Raw genomic sequence first — 9,533 nt, 5'->3', positions numbered from 1 at the left:
CCTCCCATGTGGTACATTTAGAATTATTTTTATTTTAATTATTTTATAAGTTCTATTCTTTCCCAAAATATATGCCAATATTCTTTTTTTTTTTTTTTTTTTGGTTTTTCTCTGGTACCAGGAACTGAACTCACGACCTTGCGCTTGCCAGGCAGGCGCTTTTGCCGCTGAGCTAAATCCCCAGCCCCCTGTTTTCTATTTTAATAGTTACACTTTTTCCAGAATGTTATATGACTGGAATAATTATGTAGTATGTAGCATTTAGAATCTAGTCCTTTAAACTTATTATAATGTATTAGAGTTGTTGTTATATGTATCAGTACTCCATATTTTTTTGTTGCTGAATAAAATTCCACTCTGTGAAGGAAAAGCACATTTTGTTCATTCATTTCCCAAATGAAGGATCTGGAATTGTTGGCACTTTAGGGTGATCTGGTCATATGTGTATGTTTGTAAGAAACTTTTCCTGAAGTGGCTGTTCTATTTTGCACTCCCATCAGCAATGTATTAGCATTATAACTGCTCCCCATCTGCCTCAGTATTTGTAATCAGGTGTTTGTTTTAAAGCCATTCTGATAGCTGTGTAGTAGTAATGTACTGTGGTTTTAACTTACATTTACAAAGATGAGGAGTGATATTGAGGATTTTTCTACATACTATTTGTCATCCACTTCTCTTCTTGAGGAACTATCTGCTCAAATCTTTTACCTGTTGTATATACTGAGGTTTTTTTTTTTCTTAATATTGAACTTTGACAGCTCTTTATTCTGGATATAAATTCTTGAATAAGTAAGTATTTTTCAAATCTGTAACTTGTCTTCTCATTTTTTTAAAACAGTCTTTCAAATAACAGACATTTCAAATTTTCATAAAGCCTAGTTTATCAGTATTTTTTGGTATCATATCTAAGAAATCTTTAACCACAGTTCATCAAAGTTTCTCTAGTCTCTTCTACAAGTTTTACAAACAGACCTACAATCTTTTAAATTAGTTTTAATGTATAGTACAAATCAGGGGTCATAGTAGTTTTTTTTTTTTTTAATCTAGATATCCAGTTGTTCCAGTACTCTTGGTATCTGAGCATTATATACAGCTCCCTAGGAAATGCATTACATATCACTTACTTGTTTTACTATGTTTTCCATAGTTAAGTAGTATAAAAAGTTGAGAAAAACTGCATGTCTTTTGTTTTTATCCTCATTTCTGTAGCAGTAGAAATAAATTATGATGATTTCTCTTTTCTATAACTGGAACACCCCAAATGTCAGGTGATACTTTAGAATTATGATATAAAAGGCCCCATATAAGCGTAAAGTATCATTATCAGGCTTGTTTAAATTTTTTCATCTCTAAAAGTGGGATAGTAATACCAACAATAAGGGTTTGTGAGGATTAAATGAGATTAGGGATGCAAACAAATCTAGGACAATACTTGGAACACAGCAAGCACTCAATAAATATTAGTTTCCTTCTGTTCCTCCTCTTAGGCCATAAATGAAATATCAAAACTAATAAATACAACAACCAAGCATTTCCATTTACTTCAGTAGTTTATTAACACACTAAGCTAGTTACTGAAATAACGTAAAGAGGAAGAAACAGTCCACCTAGCATGTAGATGTATGAGATACAAATTTATGCAACATCTGAGAGTGACAAATTATTCTTTGGTTTTATGGCTCTGATTCTCTGAATCTATGCCTAAATACTAGATGCTAAAGTGCTAGGATATTAGGTACCTGTCAAAACATTTTATACTGAAGAACACATATTTTGAAATGGAGTGGGATCTGGTCTTGAAAAATTAAAACAGTGTTTCATAAAAAAGATTTAAAAATAGAAGAAGGATCTGCTGAGGCCTCTCTGAACATAAAATGAAAACATCCAGAAGACAAGAAAAAGACACAGGTGGGGTCATTATATTGCCCCAGGCACAAATGCTTTCTGTCTTAGAATTTTGAATTCTATCCAGATACAAGTTCTAAACTTTCTGGCATCTGTTGCATAAATGCATCACAGCATTTGGCAGAAGTCAAGGGAAGCATTAATTTTGCTTGAAAATAACGTAAGAGATCTTGGTTTAATTTTTCTCGAAAGACTACACAAGCAACTTGAATGATACAAGAGTCTGAAACTTGGCTTTCTAGACAGAGCAAATATAAGAAAGACTTTCTTTTCAAAAATGCCCATTAAGGCTTTTAAATTACACAGAAATGGGAAAAATTATCTAGCTTTTATGTAAGTCCCCAATAAGCCTTCTAAACACATACCTGACAACAATTCATATACATGCACTCAGTTACTGTAGTAAGAATTGTACTTCGGAGAAATTTAGTTGGTGCTAATGCTTTATACTTACATTTACCGAACTTGTTTGGTTTTGGAACAAACTCAGAATATTCACTCAATCAAAGGGTTTTTTTGTAAAAGCTAAAGGCCTTATGAAATCTAAAGTTAGGATTAAGATCAAAAATGACAAAATATTATACCCTTCCATTTCTGGCCAAATGATTTTCAATGAATATATCAAAAAGATTCAACAGAAAAAAAGAATAGTCTTTTCTTTTCTTTTTTTTTTTTTTTTTTTTTTTTGGTTTTTCTCCCGTACCGGGAACCTAACTCACGACCTTGCGCTTGCCAGGCAGGCGCTTTTGCCGCTGAGCTAAATCCCCAGCCCCAAGAATAGTCTTTTCAACAAATGATGCCAGGATAATTGGCTACAAGTATGTGAAAAGCTGGATTAGAATTCTTACTTCAGTAGTACACAAAAATTAACTCAAAATGGATCACAGACTTAAATGTAGAAAACTTAAAAGAAAACATCGGAGTAAATTTCATAACTTTTGCCTAAGCAGTGAGTTCTTAGATACACTACCACAGCACAAATGATAAAAGGGGTGGGGGAAAGATTAAATTAAACTTCTTCAAAAATTAAAAATTAGTTGCTTCATAAGATACCATCAAGAAAGTGAAAAGACAAGCTGCAAACTTGAGGAAAATATTTGCAAATCAAATATCTGATAAGGTACTTGCATCTAAAATGTATTTTAAAACTTTTACACTTTAATCAAAAGACAAATCAATTTTGTTAACTGGCAAAAGACCTGAATATATATTTCACTAAAGAAGAGTATAAATGCCCAGTAAGTTCATGAAAAGACACGATATCAACAGTCATTATGAAACAGCAAATCAAAATCACAATGAGATTTTATAACTACTGAGATGGTTACAATTAAGAAGACAGAGACACTGGAATCTTCATACATTTCTAGTGGGAATATGAAATGGGGTAGACACCTGGAAAACAGTTTGGCGGTTTTATAAAATATTAATCATTTGTGGTTTCTGCAACCTGCAACTACTGATTTTACGTATCAGCTTGAACAGTTTCTTTAGGTTTCCTATATTTAAGATCATTATCAACTGCAGAAAATTTTTACTTCTTTCTTCCCTATTTGTATGATTTTTATTTATATTTATTTCTTCTTTTTATTCTTGGGTGCTTTTTGTTTATTTTTCTTGCCTATTTGTTGTGGTTAGAAGTTCCAGTACTACGTTAAATAAAAGTGGTAAGACACTGGGCATCTGGTCCTATGCTTGATCTTAAAGGAAAAGTTTTCACCTTTTGATGACTGTGCATGATGTTAGTTGTGGATCTGACATATATGGTCTAGTGTGTTAAAGTACATTCTTTCTATACCGTTATTGTTGAACATTTTATTATGAATGGATGTGAAATTTTATAAAATGTTTTCTGTGCATCTATTGAGATGATCATGTTCTTTATTTTGTTAATGTGGTATCTCATGCTTACTGATTTACATACGTTGAATCATCCTTGCCCTGTGGGATAAATCTCCCTGATAACGGTGAATGATTATTTTAATGTGGTGCTGAATTTGGCTTGCTACTATGTATTGAAGAGTTTTATATCTAGGCTCACTAGCGATACTGTCCTCTAGTTCTCCTATGGAATGCTACACAGCCTTTTAAACCGTTCTGCCACTTAAGACAACATGAACACACTTGCAGCCTATTATATTAAGAGAAACAGGCCAGACAAATAAAAAGACATATACTATCTCATCTCACCTACTAATCTAAAAAGTCAATTTCCTAGAATGAGACAATAGAAAGGTGGATACAAGAGGCTAGGAAGAGGGTGGGAAAAGAGAAGATGTTGATCAAAGGGTATAAAGTTTCAGTTGTACTAGAGGAATAAATTTCAGTTATCAGCTGGGTGTGGTGACTTAGGCCTGTAATCCCAGAACTTGGGAGGCTGAGGCAGGAGTATTGCCTTGAGTTTTAGGCCAGTCTGGGCTACACAGTGAATTCAAAGCCAGCCTGAACTACATAGTAAGACCCTGTCTCAAAAAATAAACAAATAAATAAATAAAGTTCAGTTATCTATCACACCACATAATAACCACAGTTAATATATAATGTTATTTCAAAATTGTTAAAAGAGTAAGTTTTTAACATTGTCTCTTAATTTTGTCAACACACAAAAATAAGTTTGTGAGGTAATGGATATGTTAACTAACCTGAATTAATCTACAGTGTTTACATAGATAAAACATTATATTATATACCATAAATACACAATACTTATCGATTAAAAAATAAACATATTAAACATAGACTGTCTTAGTCCATTCAGGTGGTTACAACAAAATTAGAATAACTTGAGTGGTTTATAAACAAGAAAACTTTATTCTTCACAGTTCTGACGCCCGAAAAATCTAAGATCAAGGTGCCAGCACATCTGAGGTCTGGTAAAACCCTCTTCCTGGCTCATAGGCAGCTGTCTTTGAACAATAACCTCACACAGCAGAAGGGCAAGGAGCTCCTCTTGGGTATCTCTCCCCTACACCTCAGATACTTATGTAAAACTGCACTAATATCATTCATAAGTGTCTACAATAATGTTCATCTACAAAACCATCCTGACATCATCACCTTGAAGGGCTAGGATTGCAACATACAAATCTGATAAGACTACAACATACATCTACCCATGACTCAGCAATTTTAGTCCTAACTACGTACCCAAGAAAAGTGAAGCCAAGTGTGGTGGTACATGCCTATAATCCCAGCACTCAGGAGACTGAGGCAGGAGGATTGTTGTGAGTTCAAGACCAGCCTGGGCTACAAAGTGAGCTCAAGGCCAGCCTGAACTGCATAGCAAGACCCTGTCTCAAAAAGACCAAAAAAAAAAAAAAAAACACCAGAAAACTGAAATGCACATGCCCACTTAATAACTTAAACATGTACATTCCCAAAAGAATTACTCACAATAACCAAAACTGGAAACCCAAATGTCAATCAACTAGTGAATATGCAAACAAAATATAGAAGTAGTAGACAATGAAATAATATTTGACAACAAAAAGTGTACAAAGTAGTGATATATGGTATATATTATATACACGGCATATATATTTTCTGAGGCTACCTTCACAAATAACCACAAGCTAGACCAGTTAAAACAACCAAAATGTATTCTTTCACAGTTCTGGAGGACAGAAGTATAAAATCAAGGTGTTGGCATGGCCATGCTCCTTCTGGAGGCCGTAGGAAGCCCTTCTTACCTCTTTAAATGTCAGTGGCTGCAAGCATTCCTTGGCTTCCTACCATATAACACCCTGATCTCCGTCTCCATTTTTATACAGCTTTTCTATCTATGTTTCTTTTTCATTGTTATCTCCATTAAGGTCACTTGTAAGACTTAAGTCCCATCTGTATAATTCAGGATGATCTCATCTCAACATCCTTAACACATTTGGGAAGTGTTACTTTTCCAAATAAAGTAATAGTCACAGGTTCTAGGGATTAGATACATCTTTCAGTGACTACTACTCAGCCTAATATTCACTACAACACAGGTGAACCTTAAAACACATTATCCCAAGTTTAAAAAGCCAGATACAAGTGCTTGTAAGTCCCATGATTCCACCTACTGGAGATATCTGTAAAAGGCAAATATAGTGGTTGCCTTCATGGAAATCACCATCTAGCTGGTAAAAATGTCTTATAAACAATACAAGTCATAGAGCTACAATTGAACAAATATGAATACTTTCTATAGGCCAGGTACGTTGGTGGAAACGTGGGGATACAGAAGTACCTACTCTTCAAGAACATATAATCTAGTTGGAGGGTAGGGATTACATCATGAAGCAACCACCCAAGAAAAGAGGTACCCAGTTGGCAAAGATCTGGGAAGGGTTCCACAGGAGTCTGACTTTTTGGAGAGCTGAGATCCTGCAGGTAAAATTCACAGACTAAATGCAGATAAGGGGTGAGGAATAAAGGCAAGAAGATGGTGCAAAACACACAAAGATAAGAGGGTTTGAAAAAGCATTCTTTTCTAGTAACAAAAAAGTTTGCTCTGACAAAAGGATGAAGTGTATAGTGGGTATAAGTGGAAAATAAGACTGTATAAGCCACTGGCAAGACCCAGATTAAAAGGCTATCTTGATAATAACATGTAATACAACAACCATTGTTAATTTCCCATCATCTTGTCTGAAATTCTGTACTGTTTTTATTTTTTATGTTGTTTTATGTCTGTGTGTTTGTTAATATGTTTGGTTCTTTTATCTTTAAAATAAAAAAATAAAGACTATCTTGAGATGTCCTGAGGTTATGAGCTCTCTAAGAGACAGTACAGACACTACAAAGAGTAATGACTTAAGTTACATACTCAAACTTGTGTTTTAAAAAAATACCACCTGAATGGCAGTAGGAAAGACTACTTAAAGGGGTCAAGTCTACAGACGGAATAATCCAAGTGAGAGATGACAAAAGCCTGTGCTAAGGAAATGGGGGGGCGGGGGGCGGGGATAACTGAGGTAGCTTGTGTGGGGGGTTGCTATTCAGGGAGGCAGAGCTGTGGAAGATAGAAGATAAGACAAAAGTTAGTAATTTTGGTAGAAGAGGTAACGTGGTAATATCATGGTAAGATTCAGATAACTATGTGATACCCAGGTAGAGAATTTTGTTATACAGAGCTTGGGTGAAAAAAATACCATTAGCAGTCTTAAAAAACAGACAGATATAAAATGGTAGTAACTGCAAAAGACAGTACGTTATAAAACAGATATTAGCTGAGTGTGGTGGTGCATGCCTGTAGGCTGAGGCAGGAAGATCACTGCGAGTTTGAGGCCAACCTGAGTTCAAGGCCTGCATGAACAACATAGCAAGACCCTGTCTCAAAAATAAATAAATTGAGTCTGGCATGGTGGCACATGCTTGTAATCCCAGCACTTGTGAGGCTGAGGCAGGTGGATCTTTGTGAGTTCAAGACCAGCCTGGGCTACAAAGTGAGCTCAAGGCCAGCCTGAACTGTATAGTGAGACCCTGTCTCAAAAAGACCAATAAATAAACAAACAAACAAACAAACATATTTACAGAATAAACAACAACAAGGAAAAGGAGCTTGATATGAGATGAGAAAAAGGTAAAGAGAGACAGAAGGCAGTGCTTAGGAAATCCAAAGGAGAAAGCTTAAAAATAAAGTATGATCAAAAGTATCAGATTCTAAAGAAATAGTAAAGGAAAAATATATTGAAAACACTTCACAGGACTTACTGGATATAAGCTCATAGATGAGTTTTGCAAGAGTAATTTCATTAGAATGGCAGAAGCTCAAGTCAGATTGCTGTGGAAGTAGGCGTAGGAAGTGATGGGAGATGGCAGATGAAGGGTGATCATGCATAATGTGCTATTTAAATACAGATAGGAATCAACAAAACCCAGCTAAGAGGAATGGAACTGAGGAAGAGAAGCCACAGAGAACATAACATATAATTTGACTCCTAAATGGTAAGAAGAGGTTGTGAAATAGATATGGAGAGAATTTATGGCAGAAGAGAAACCATGAACAAAGTCCTTGAAGAAATGGTAATGATCTGACAGTTTCAACATGTGTAGGTATGTGTGTGATATGGAGTGCATACATGTCTGGAGTTGAAACTGGAAACAGGCTAGGGCAAGACTGGGAAAGGCCTCACAGGCCCAAGCAGGGAGTGTGCACAGGACTCTAAATCTTGGGGGCAAAAGTGTATCAACATCAGCAGTGTACCCCAAAGTCTGTCTGTGCTCTCTCTCCGGTAATAGAGCCTACCCATGGCTACAGTGTAAAGAGCCAAGAAGGAATGAAGACAGCTGCCCAGACAAAGTACTGAGCCAGCAGAAGAAAGATATGGTTATTCATATAAGTGGAGAAACTCAAGAGAGAAAAACACTAGAAAATGAAATAGTAAAGATACGAGGTTTGTAATAGTATATATTTCTAAACAATCAAAATAAAAAGGAAGAAGTCACTGATGAAAATCAACTTTTCTGGAGAGGTCACTGAGAACAGAAGGAAGAATTCTGTAATTCTCCAACTAGATTTTGGTGTTCTTAAGAGAAACTCAAAATGAGTCTATTTGAGGCATAAAACAAGGCACTCAATTCTATGCTACTAATAACTTCCTCTTATAACATATATCAAGATAAATCACATATGGCAAAAATGTGGTGGGCCTATGATTACAGATGACTTTTACTTATGTTACAAAGTAATGTAATAATACTACCTTCTGACAAAACAAAATAACATAGTGGGTAGAGATGGGGGATGGAAGATATGGGGGCAGAGGAAAGAGATTACAGTGGCCAGCACAGGATAAAGTGAGTATGACAAAGCTTACAGGAACCTGTCTCCACCAACCCCCGTGTGGGTGCTGCCCAAGCTCACTAGCCTTCTGGACCAACATCTCCCTGGTATTAGCAGGTGCAAGCAGGCTTCCCAACAAGATGTTTTAAGTTTAACACAATTACATCAATTTTTTTCTTTCCAAACCCTCTGAAATAACATGCGTGTATCTATGTATATATGTATATATCTCACTTAACTAAACAAATTTAAAAGCAGCAGACTCCACATCTGCAAAACAGATAAAATTTAATATGCCAAGGAGTGATTCAGTGCAAATTTGAAAATGAGATATTTTTCTTTTGAAAGGGAATAGATGGATTTTCCTAGCTGAAAAGTTAATATTTTAAAAAGCTGTAGAATTAACTAGTGAAATGAAAGTTACTTTAGAAGTTTACACAAAAAATAATGAACTTTTTCAAAATCTCTAACAAATTTATCTACAACAGAACTCTTGTAAATTCACCCCAAAAGTCATGAAATATCAAAATGTGTTTGATAATAATTTCAATATGCTAGACTAATAATCAGAATAAGAATTAAAATTTGGACTCATAATCATGACAGTTAACATTTAAGTGTTAATAATAAAGCAGGTACTGTACTAAGTATGTTATCATTTAATCTTCACAACTTTTTGAAGCAGGTACTATTATCATTTGTGTTTTACAGAGAAAACCTAAGGCATAGAAAGAGTCATAACTAACATTAACATTCAGCTGAGTGAAAACTCCACAAGAAGACTCCTTGAATTAATCAACAAATTCAGCAGTGTAGCTGGATACAAAGTCAACACCCAGAAATCGATAGCATTCCTATACACAAA

The 9,533-nt window shown here is 35.1% G+C and overlaps 1 protein-coding gene and 1 long non-coding RNA gene across 3 annotated transcripts in view; one reads left to right on the top strand and one right to left on the bottom strand.

Annotated features, from left to right (window-relative positions):
• The window catches only part of LOC102016496, an 11,776-nt gene extending 2,343 nt beyond the window's left edge, over nt 1–9,433 (top strand). Inside the window, exon 2 of the long non-coding RNA XR_261217.1 lies at nt 9,380–9,433. This is a non-coding gene — a long non-coding RNA (uncharacterized LOC102016496). The remainder of the gene's footprint in view (nt 1–9,379) is intronic.
• Wdr70 (WD repeat domain 70) overlaps nt 1–9,533 on the bottom strand; it is a 281,725-nt gene that overhangs the window by 122,719 nt on the left and 149,473 nt on the right. The gene's annotated exons all lie outside the window — the stretch shown is intronic.

Source organism: Chinchilla lanigera, unplaced genomic scaffold (genome assembly GCF_000276665.1).
Source record: "Chinchilla lanigera isolate Chin_1 unplaced genomic scaffold, ChiLan1.0 scaffold00025, whole genome shotgun sequence".
NCBI lineage: Eukaryota > Metazoa > Chordata > Mammalia > Rodentia > Chinchillidae > Chinchilla > Chinchilla lanigera.
The sequence above is the reverse complement of the archived record's forward strand: the minus strand, read 5'-3'. Positions and strand labels throughout refer to the sequence as shown.